The following is a 12869-nucleotide window of genomic DNA, read 5'->3' on the forward strand; positions in this document are numbered from 1 at the left end:
CTCTTTTATGTGACTTGTCATGCACAGTGATGGTTAGTGTCCAGCCCATGATGCTTAGGGTGATAAATAGCAATTTTATTTTCTGAGTAAGCTAGTTAAAATGCTTGAGAGATTTGCGAGAGCGTTCTTTAAAAATTGCTGAAATTTAATTTGGTAACACAATAATTACAATGGATGAGATGAACAAAATATTTTCTTCTGCTTTCTTTACAAAAGGTAGTGGTATTATTAATTATTAATTAAAATAACAGCAGAAATCCCAGTATTTATGTACCTCTGATTTGACTTTTTTAGCTTCCTCAATATTTGTCGACAGTAGATCAAGAACTCAATTTTTGGAGAGGCTGAGATTATTCATTGAGTAAAGTGTTTGCTGTACATGCATGAAGAATTGAGTTTGGATCACCAGTAACTACATAAAAAGCAGCACATGGCAATATACATCTACAATCCCATTGTTGGGAGACAGAGATATGACAATCCTGAGGTGCTCAACAGCCAGCCAGTCTAGGCTAACAGTGAACTAGAGCTTCATTGAGAGACTTAATCTCAAAACATATATGAAGGGCCATAGTGGATGAAATCTCCATATCAACCTGAGGCCTCTGGCTTCTGCATGCACCTGCATGGGCACACACACAGGCGCACACACAGGCACACACACACAGGCACACACAGGCACACACACAGGCGCACACACACAGGCACACACACAGGCGCACACACACAGGCGCACACACACAGGCGCACACACACAGGCGCACACACAGGCGCACACACAGGCGCACACACAGGCGCACACACAGGCACACACAGGCGCACACACACAGGCACACACAGGCACACACACAGGCACACACAGGCGCACACACACAGGCACACACACAGGCACACACACAGGCACACACACACAGGCACACACACACACACAGGCACACACACACACACACAGGCGCACACACACAGGCACACACACACAGGCACACACACACAGGCGCACACACACAGGCGCACACACACAGGCGCACACACACAGGCGCACACACACAGGCGCACACACACAGGCACACACACAGGCACACACACACAAGCGCACACACACAGGCGCACACACACAGGCGCACACACACAGGCACACACACACAGGCGCACACACACAGGCGCACACACACAGGCGCACACACACAGGCGCACACACACAGGCGCACACAGGCACACACAGGCACACACACAGGCACACACACACACACACAGGCGCACACACACAGGCGCACGCGCGCACACACACACACACAGGCGCACACACACAGGCACGCACACACACACACACACACAGGCGCACACACACAGGCGCACGCGCGCGCACACACACACACAGGCGCACACACACAGGCACGCACACACACACACACACACATAGGCGCACACACACAGGCGCACACACACAGGCGCACACACACAGGCGCACACCACACACACAGGCGCACACACACAGGCACACACAGGCGCGCACACACAGGCGCACACACACAGGCGCACACCACACACACAGGCGCACACACACAGGCACACACAGGCGCGCACACACACACACACACACACACACACACACACACACACACACACACACGGAGAGGTGGGAGAGAGAGTGAAAGACAGAGAGAGACAGAGAGAAACAGGGACAGAGATGGAGAGCCTGAATTTAACTCCAATGCTGCATCCTTCGTACTCTAAAATCTGATAATAGTATTTCTCAAAGTGTGGATTATTGGAGTCACCCAGTGATCTTTAAAAGTTAAAATGCCTGGCTTGGACTTATAGAATAATATATAAATATTAAGAAAATACCCAACCACACTGATTGTTTATGAATACCTAAGCTTAAGAATGGCTTGACTGCAGAAGTAATTGTTCCACAAGTAAGCTGTGTTCTCTAAGAAGTGGTTGGGATTCTTCTTTAAATGGTAACTTGTGTGAGGTGTCCCTGTGACACATCCTGACACTTGCAAAGTGACTGAAAGTCTTGGATCTTTATGTTTTAGTAACAATTTCCTAATGACTTTATTAATAGTGATTTAATATTTCTGAATATTCAGAAACAAACATCTCTGTGACAACAGCTGAGATCTTACTCCTGTTTAGTGAAGAGAAAGCTGTGGATGGGGCAGAAGTGAGTAATTGTCTTGTCAGGATCCACAGAGACCCTCTAATGTAAACATCTCTATGGCTGAGCTCTTTCAACTGGACTTTCTCCTTCCCAGTTCAGAACACAAGTTCCTAGCATGTGTTTCTACAGCATCCCTGTCCTGTATGTCCCTTTCCCTCCTCATCTTTGTAGTGACTCCATATCCATTTTGATTCGGACCCGGTGTCCGATTCTGCTTCTTGAAGCACGAAGGTGGTAAATCATGTTCCATGTTTCGGTTTGTAAGTAGAGGAGAAATATATGTGGGAAAATGTCAGCGTAATTTAGAGTGCGAGAGAGAGAAAGGGAAAAGTGCTTATAATTATATCCAGGGAGAAATTGCTTTCTATTGCTTGACCCTTAGGTAATCACAGACACGGAGGCAGGTGTGCTACGGAGGCAGCTCTGCTACCTGCTGCCCCGGTATGTCAGCTCTACAAGTATTCAACTGGCTAAGCCATTTTCCATTGTCCAGGCAAAGATGACAAAGATTGATATTTTAAATTCTGTGCTTTGAGGATTGATTGATTGATTGATTGATTGTTGAGTGAAACAGGGACTAACTTCCTTTTGTTTTGTTTGTTGATGTTGTTTTGTTTTGAGACAATGTCTTACTCTGTAGCTTAGGCTGACTTTGAACTCACGTAAGTCCTAGTGCCTCAACCTCTCCAACTCTAGGATTATAGACATGAACCACCATGCCTGGCTGCTTAACTTTTCTTTTAATTAAAATTCATTTTAGGAGATCCTTCTAGCTGTCGCAAGAGTCATGCCGAGTAGTAAATGTCAAGATTACAACGGCAGAAATCCAGATCTTTCAAGTGTGAATCTACAGGTGTGTCACCGAAGGCACCATTCCAGGAGGCTGGGAGGCTCCATCTGCTCCCTTGATCATAGAGGTTTCTCTCAGTAGTTTGCCCCAGAACAATGACTGTACACATGGGCTTTGGAGTCAGGTAGATGTGGAGTTTGAGTTCTGGGTCCACCTCCCATCAGTTGTATAGTTCTTGATAGACTAACTATCCTCATTTTCACAAACTGTAAACTGAATATAACACTAGCCGTAATGAGAACTGCAAGGCAATGAATGCGTCCTCAGTCTGGCCCACAGGAGCTCCATGCCCGTGTTCTTTGGCATTCTATAATTCTGTTTGTTGCAGTCTTTTCATATATATTCCCCAAGTATTTTTAAAAATTAAACATGTAACATGTCAAAATGTTCCAAATGCCATATTCCTCTATTTTCTTAACTTCACTGATTCAACAAATATTCCCCAAGTAACTATTGTGTTCAAAGATCGTTCTACCTTCTTAAATCAGAGAAGAAAACAAAGGAAGACAGCAGCCATGGAGCCTACGTTGCACACGAGAGCGTAAATACAATAGACAATAAGCAGAGTCAATAAGTTATTTCCATGGACTGAAAAACGAGATGAGTCCTATGGAGACAGGGTGTGGGAGTCGGAGCATTCCAGTTTTGAATGAGAACAGGAGAGGACTTCTTGGGATTCGTAAGCATAGAGCCATGGGAAATGGTTTGGGTTTTTTTTTGTGTGTGTGTGAGGTCTGTACAACACTGTAAGTCTAATTGTACAATTTTAGACAGAAGTGAAAGTCTGGAATGCCTAAAGTAAGTAGGAAGTCATTCCTTAACTTCTTAGATGCAATAGGAACGCAGCAGAGAGTAGCTCATTAGTGTGTGTGTGCTCATGAAGTGACAATGATTATTTATTTTCTTTCTAGCCTCACTCTGCTCTTTTTAAAATAATTTATTTATTTTTATGTATTATGTGCATTGGTGTTTTGTCTACATATACATCTGTGTGAGGGTGTCATATTCCCTGGAACTGGAGCTACAGACAGTTATGAGTTGCCACATGGGTGCTGGGAATTGAACACAGGTCCTCTAGAAGACCAGCCAGGGCTCTTAGCCACCGAGCCTTCTCTCCAGCCCCTCACTCTGTTCTTTAGGATCACAGGTTATCCTTCCCTTACCCACTATGGTTCCACGTCTCAGGATGTTGGATGATAGATAATGTTATCAGTAAGAAATATGATAAATTATGCTATATTTATGTGTCTTGTAACAGAGTTTATGTAACATCAAACTGAACACTTTACATATCATAAAGGCAAATGCTTTGTAACTCATAGGAATATGTGCAATTAAACTTTAAATTCATGGTTAGACTTACTCTTGGGCAATTTTTATTAAAACATAGAACAAAATTGGTTTTACATCTTGATTAGGTAGGAGGAGCACGGCAGTGGTTTTCAGAGGCAGGGTCTGCCCCGAGCCGCCCCCCTCCAAACCTTATCCAGCCCCCTTGCTAGCTGACAATTGACAGCTCTGTGCCTACGACTTTCTCAATTATGAATTGGGGGTGGTAAGCGGTGTCCTTTCCACCTCTCTAATTCCATGAGTCTTTGAAAAGCTACAAGAATTTTTTTTTTCTTCTGGAACCTAGCACAGGTATAATGTGTAGGACTATAATTTCTTGGCATCTGTTTTATTGAAAACTGTAATTAAGGTGATTTGTCCATTTTTGGATGGGAACAAAAATAGAGTGTGCTAATCTTCCACATATTATTTGTGCCTCTTTACCTTTCATTTTATAAATGAGTAGGATAATATATTCTTGCCACATACTGTTCACCATGAGTCTTGCCAAATACATAGAACTTCAAGACACCACTGTCACATGTTAGTTCCCACATACTTGACGTAGCCTACTCTCTGTGGACCTACAGATTCTTACATGTGATACAGGGCTGTCCTTGAGGTCGCAAAACCTTTAGCCATCAGTTTTTATGTCAGAATTGACTTTACCAGTAATGTGTTATAAGCTTTATTTTTAGATAGAGAAAAATAGAAATGCCACCAACGTCCACTTAATGATTAAGAAACTACCTAGAGATATAGATCAGTGGTAGAGTGTTTACCAAGCATGTGTAGAGCCTGAGGTTCAATTCCCCAGACTTGGCTCTGCCATTAAAAAAACTTGCTGATCTTTCAGAGGACCAGAAATTGGTTTTGAGCACCCATATCCAGCACTTACAAGAGAGGATGAAATTCCTTCTTCTGGCCTTCATGGGTACTGAGTACCTACACAAACATGTGCATATATGTACAGAAACACAAACTCATAAATTTAAAAAATAAATCTTAAATAAATCAATTAATTAAAATCTAACTTGGCTCATACCACAAACTCAGATTTTTCCTTAAGCCCCTCAGCCAGGGTTGGCGAACTCCTGCCGGTATAAAAGCTGGATCTGCGCTTCGCTTCCTTTCTGTCTCCCACTGTGTATTTCAATATGATTTTTACATCTTTTAATGCTAAAGAAATGAAGAGAAGAACGATACCGTGTAGCATGTGTGTATTATATGAAATTTCAATTACAATGTCCGTAGACCAGGGGGGTTTTACTGGAACACTGATGCATTTGTATTATCTGCTCATGTAGGTATGGCTGCTTTCTCAAGAAAATTGTTGTATATTTGTTACAGAAACCCAGAGTGTTTATTATTTGTCTTCTTCCAGGAAAAAAAAAAAGCTGATCCCTGGTCTAGATTATATGGATCTCTTAGTTAGAATATCTAACAAAATAAAGTTAAAAGACAAACTAATTTGCACACCGTGCCTGATTTACATACACTTGGGCTGGAACCATTGTATAAGAAAACTACGCATCCTTCCTTATGCTGCTAAGTTTCTTTGATAAAAGTTGGTCACACATTTGTTTATTTTATTGTTATTCTCATTTTTTCCCACTTTCATTCCTCTTCACTCTACCAATATAACTAATTACCTGAGAATAAGTCACTAATCAAATGTAGATTTATTATCTAAATTGCTCAAACAAACACTTGATCGATCTTACCCAGTAGTACAAAGTGCCGGCACAGAGGTGTGTCTGGACAGGAAACAGAAAGGGAAAGTCTTTGACTCAGTCGAGGGGTTAGTGGAGGCTTCAAACTGAGGACCTGGAGAGGAGGGTGAGGGCAGGGTGGTAGAACGGAACCAAAAGCATCTGTTCCATGACACAGCCCTGTTTTCCAAAGCCTGTATGAGTTGGGGTGACTTTCCGAAGCTTCTGCCAGTCAGGACTCAGTGAAGGAGACAGCCAATGCACTACCTTAAGATGAGAAGGACAGGGTGACTAGGGCAAAATCGCAGGAAAGCCAGAAGAATGATCTATCTTCTGGCCTAGCAAGAGTGACTCCCAGAAGACTATGGAGTCCTGTCACACTGAGGCCACCAGGAGAGTGATTCCAACAAGACCATGTCGCTGTCCATTCATGAGAGATCAGGAAGACATCCTGCTGCGGCTGCCTCTTCATCTTCCTTTCAACACCCTCGAAGCCAGAAGATGGACGCAGGAGCTCAGCTGTGGAAAGGCAGCTACAGAATCACTCACACAGCAAATCAGCGAGGAAAGCAAGGAAAAAACCACGCCCTGTCTCCAGGTTCTTGGTGTCAGAGGGATCCATCTCCTCCGTGCGGCCTGAGCTTTTGCTCTTATACTTTAATAGAAAATGGAAAGGATGTCTACTGCTTTCTGCAGCGTAGCCCATACTGGAGGGTGAGCAGTCGGAGCCACAGAATTGGCCACGTGTACAAGATCAGTGTCTCTGTCCAGTCGAGGATTTCCAAATAGTGTGCAATGCCTAGAGCAGCAATGCGTAAATATTCAGGGGAGTGGAGCCTCTTTTTTTTTTAACATGAAAATGCATAGCCCCTGATGCGTAGACAGAGGTTATGTTTTAGCATCCTGTATTGGAAAACACATTAGAAATAGTTAGAAATAGTTAACATCTGAGTTAAATTTTGATTATTCATCATAAGACTAAATACACACATTGGGAAACGGCAGTGATACCAATAGTTCACGTAACTGCCTGTGTTTCATGTATTAGCTCATTTGGTTGTGACACATACATAGTCAATCTATATGACTTCTTCAGTCAGCAAAGAGGACATCAGCCACCTGTGCTGTCCACAACTGCTCCCAGTAGGGTCTTGAAACCCAAGTGTTTTAGAGTCATAGTTGGAGACGGTTAAGCCATATAGTACATTAAGGCGTATGACTGAGGAGCCAAAAAAAAAAAAAAGGGAAAAAGCTGTAAAAGTATGCTAATTTATTTTGTTCTTAGATGCGAGGTGCTGTCGAGTCATGGAATTTACGCAAAAGAAGGATAAAACCAAATTTTCATATCAGAAAGATTACTCAGCATAGACAGGGCAGTGAAGCTGGGGGAATAAAAATGAGAGCAAGGAGAAAACTAGAGGCAGCTGTTTCAGTAACCTAGGCGAGAAAAGCAGCCCTGGTAAGTAAATGAGAGATAATGGACACAGAGATTCAGTACCTAGCTATGGGATCGATGGCTTCATTTGTTTGTTTCTTTAGTGTAACGTACGTGACTGGTAGGAAAGTGCTTGGGTAGCCGTGTAAACCTAAAATAACCCTTCCAGCTTCTGGAGCAAGGTATACACATACAAACTAAAAGCAGAAATGAGTACTGAATTAGGCAGGATAGTCTGCTAACGCCCCACATTTCTGTGGCATAATATAATACACATGCATTTCTCATTTGGATCCCAGACCAATAGAGTAGATTATTTGGTGAGAAGAGACACCGATTCTCTTCCATGTGATTATTCAGACCGGGGCTATTTCCTTTCATTGGTCACACTGTTTCCTAGGACTGAAGTTATACAGTTGAACTGCAAACAAAGAGACCATGTGGAAGGAGTATTCATCAGTCATATATGCATTTCGTTGGCTAGAACTCATTCATGTGGCTTACCTGCGCTGGTCATGAGAAAGGTAGTTTAGCTCTCCACTCAGAGAGAAAAAGGAACATTCCATTTCACAAAAGGCTATTCCATCTCTTCCATAACTGTATGTTAAAGAACAAAAAGATCTTAAGATTTGGAAATAGGGACCATGATGAATTTTAGGCATTATCTACATATGATTACTGCGCAGAATGTGAGGCATTTGATTACACTGGAGAAATCCTGTGTTCCAGTAGTGTACAGAGTGGAAAAATGGGAAGGTGCAATACATCTCCTGAGCCAAGAAACAGATAACTGAGGACACAGGAACTAGAGAGAGGAAATTTCACTATCCCTAATAGGTCCGTGAGTTGGGATAGAGACAGCTCGTTTGTCTTAAGGTTCTGCCATTTGTGAGGTTCCGCTTCGTATGCGGGATCAGAAACACGTGTCCTGTCTGCTAGATTGGTACACCTCTAGGGTAGAGGTGGATCAACAACATCCTCATGCCTCTAAGGCCTAAGTTTTTATAGTATTCCACTTTGTTCATCTTGCTCCCAGTCTACTAACACAGCACATTCTAGCTCTCATCTTACTGTTTTTTTATTCTCATATTATTTATTTTGGGTTGTGGGAGTGTGTGCCACAGTGCACAGAGCATGTGGAAGCCAGAGGGCAGCTTCGGGGAACCGGCTGTACTCTACTTTGACCGTTCGGGTCCTAGAGATGGAACTCAAGTCTTCGGGTTTGGTGGTAAGCACCTTTACCAACTGAGCTGTCTTGCTGGCCTTCTTGGAGAAAGCACACCGACACCAGCACTAGTCTTCTCATCTCACTGCTTCCAGCAACCTCTTCCTCCCTGTTTTCGTCATCATCCTGCGTTTCCATCATCGTCGTCATGTCATCATTGGAGCAACTTTGTGCCGGAGATGTCACATGTTCTTCGGTGCCACGACAGTTGCCCTTTACAGATGTGCATACTGAGAGGGTGAGAAACTCAGTGCCTGGACCTCACAGGAAGTCATGATGAGCCTGGCTGAGCATACAGTCCTGCGGGACATTGGAGCACAAGCCCTGCCCACCACAGATTCTGAATCTGTGCATTTAAAGAGGAACTTGAAAAGCATGACTTATGTCTTGATTTGACCAAATCTGGGTACATGGGCAAATGCCAAGTCCTTGGTCATAAAATATTCAGGACCTGGCGGTGAGTTAGGGAACTTCCTCAAAGACCATTTGATCCAGTGAGGTAAACTTAGCCAAGATACTAGGTTGACCACTAAGCCTCTGGCGTTTCTACTTCTGTGAGTGTGTGTGTATGTGTGTGTACTTAAAATGTATTGATATGAACAAATCAAAGTAAACATGTTTTCTTCTAGTGGTAGTTTTATTTTCCCTGAGTGGGAATTTAAAATTGCTTCAGTTGCATCTAAGTGAGTGACTAGGAAAAGCGCTCAAACGGCAGCAACACTTGGAAGAAACGTACAGCCAGCATGTACAGGATGAGAAGGAGAGAATGGTTCTGTGTGCCTCGCAGTAAGCTATACAGACACCATTCCATAGTGACTTTTCATTATGGAAGCACATCCACTTAGTCTTCTCAGGTTAGTGTGGATCCTTAAGTAAATTATCCCTTGCACAATGTACATTCCTTCGGTTTCACAATGTTTCTGACCCCTTGAGTTGTGTTTTGTCATTTCTGCTGGTCCCTTCTGAATTACATCACAGTCATGTTATAGAAAGAGTAAAAATGTAGGTCAAAGATTGTCTTCGCAGTCCCACTGTGGAAACCCTGGGGAAGACACAAAGGAAGGAATCATGGCCCGTCTTTGTGCAATATGGGAAGGATTGCGTGGCTCTTCTTGAAGAATGTGCCGTACATAGAACTAGCGAAGCTTAGTCAATAACAACGCTTTCTGGGTGAATTACACTTGAAAACTCACCATCTCAGGTGAGTTGTAGTAAAGTCAGCTTCTGAACAGTATGCGGGTGATGACTATCAAGCCCTCTCCCTCTTCTGCGGCGCCAACCGACTGTCAGGCTCCTAACAATTTGATATCTCATTCATCTACGGCCACCACAGCGTGCTCTTGACAACTCCTCCTCCAAGAAAGTAGACAGACATTACCTGGAAGAACAGATCCCTGATCCTACCTTTGGGTTTAAGGCTGTGGCTCTGCAGGATTTGTCTTGCATTCTGAAGGCTCAGCTTTTTAATGTATAAGCTAAAGGACTTGTGCTAGATCTCCAAGATCCTTTCAAGATTTAAAAACACAGCAGTACCCCACACTCTGTGTGGCTGGGGAGGAACTCCCTCTGAAAAATTGACTAGTATCATCCTTTACGAAGTGATTGAGAAAATAATTGCCATCTTTATGATTACAACACCTCCATCATGTCAGTGAAAATTTGTAGAAAACAAACAAACAAACAAATACAGAACTTCTCTTTTCAGCCAGCCCTGTAAACCAGAGCCCACATCCGCGTTCCTTCAGGCCAACCAGATTCAATCTGTGGTGACTGCAGCTCCTCAACCCTGAATGCGTTCATGTAAAATTTCTGCTTGTCTTGAGATCACAAAGCTCTTAAGGAGCCATTCTGGTTAGCCTAGAGGCAACACTGGTCTCTGCTGGAACCTGGGCCTGCTCAGAAAGACTTTTTGCCTCGGGGCTGCTGTGATTCTGAGGCACTGCTGACGCTAGTTAGTCTGCACCTGGAACTCACCCTACCTGGACCTCAATCCAGGGCCACTTACCCCAGAGTTCTTTTGCGCCTTTATCTCTTATTTCTACCTACTTACCTATCTACTCTCCTCTCTTCTTGAAACCCGCAAAGCAGTGATTCTCAACCTTTCTAATGTTGTGACTTTTTAATACAATTCCTCACGTGGTGACCCAAAATCATAGAATTATTTTTGTGGCTACTTTATAACTGTAGTTTTGCTACTGTTACTAATTGTAATGAAAATATCTGATATGCAGAATATTTGATATTTGACCCCTGTGAAAGGGTCGTTAAAGCCCCCCCACACACAAAGGGGCTGACACTCACAGGTTGAGAACCACTGCCTTAAAGGGTGTTCTTGCCTTTTATTGGTCTCTGAGGTATTTTGCTTAACCTCCATAATAACTTTAGATTTTTGCTCAAATTAAGAACAAACTTGTTTCATGTAACTACTACTTGGCTTTGCCAATATATCTGAAGAAAAGAAAAATGAAATCTTGAGGCTAACATCTAAGCTAGACAGGGAAAAATACAAATGACAAAATACCAAAAATATTTTGGTTTATTCTGCTGTATTACTCATCATTAAAAATATAATTATTTTTGGCTGGACATGGTGGCATGTACCTTTCCCTCCCTCTCTTTTGTTTTTTTTTTTGGGGGGACAGGATTTCTCTGAGTAGCCTTGGTTGTTGTGGAACTTGCTGTATAGACCAGGCTGGCCTTGAACTTTTAGAGACCCTCGTCTCTCTGTCTCTCTTGCGAGGGCTGGGATTAATAAGGCAGGTCTCTCCCCCTCCCAGCTAGGGTAACTATTCTATCTTCCATATTTATAGACGCTTAAATCCTTCAGTTGCTATGAATACCTTTAGGGCAAGAAAGCTGGCTTTATTTATAACACCATGAACCCCCCTTTATCCAGAAGCACATGCTAGGAGCACTGCTCGTCAGCCTGGTTTGTTCATTTGGGGAGCTCATAACGTGCAATGAACGGCACTGAAATACTGGTTTCCAGTTTACAAGTTGCCTTCAAGAATATTGTCTCTTTTCATGGAGCAATGAGGTGAGGATTTTACTGAGCAGACTGTCAAAAGTTAACAAAGCAAAGGAAAGCAGAGGGCACCTGGAAGAACCTTTCCATACAAGCAGTCCTCTCTAGGGGAAAGCCTGTCGCCTGCATTGACAAGGAAGGAAGGTAGAGGTGAACAGAACACAGAGCAATTCCATGGGACCAGGGAGTGAATAAATCCAGGCGTCTGATTCCTGTGCATGATTTTGTTAAGCCTCCTGGGTGTTATCAGCTTAGAACAGGTTGGAAGTCACCCATAGTTTATTCGAAGGAGGGAAAAGAGCAAGGACCAAGGAATCCCACTTCAGGGTATGAGCAAGCACGAGAGGCCACGCAGCCTTTTGCCTAGGACAGCTGTTGATGGATGATTTGTCTGCAGATACTGCTTTAAAAGAATAAGGAAGTAGGTGAGACCAAGGCAGGTGATGGGTATGTCGTATAAATTTCAAGAGGAATGGAGTTTTATTTCTTCTGATACAATGAGTAGATTATATGAACAATAAGTAAAATGAGGTGGATAAAACAACCCAATTCTCGATAAAAAAATATATTTTACATTACAATTATAGACACTTCTTTAGCATATAATTTGACATAATTATTGGCTCCTGCTACCAAAAATAATGTGTTTTTTATTTAAAAATGCCTTAAAGGCAAGACTATGACATTCAGAAGGAAAAGTATACCACCTGTTTTATGTGACAGCAATAATTTATTTTGCCAGACTCATCAAATTGAATTATCCTGAGCTGTAATTTTCGTATGTAAACACTTTAAAAGAGAAATCCCTATTTACTCTATCAGACTTTGAAACCACTTGGATCCAGGGAATATTTTTAGGTGTCAAATCCTAGATAAGCATTTGAAAGATGTCTGGGTGACATAACTTCCATAGTATTTTAAGACGGGAAACAGAACGTAGACTGGTTCCTGGAGGCACAATGCCCTGGAATAAGCCACACTGCCTTCAGCAAAGCCCGACTTCTGGACAACCCCAGATTTGATGGATTTCAAGTTTTCTGCTTTGAGACAAACTAACCCAGGACAATGGCTATGTTCTGCTTTGTCTCAAACTGATATTTTAGTTCAGTTGAATATTTAAGCTCTT

The sequence above is a fragment of the Microtus pennsylvanicus genome, chromosome 1 (genome assembly GCF_037038515.1).
Source record: "Microtus pennsylvanicus isolate mMicPen1 chromosome 1, mMicPen1.hap1, whole genome shotgun sequence".
Classification (NCBI taxonomy): Eukaryota; Metazoa; Chordata; class Mammalia; order Rodentia; family Cricetidae; genus Microtus; species Microtus pennsylvanicus.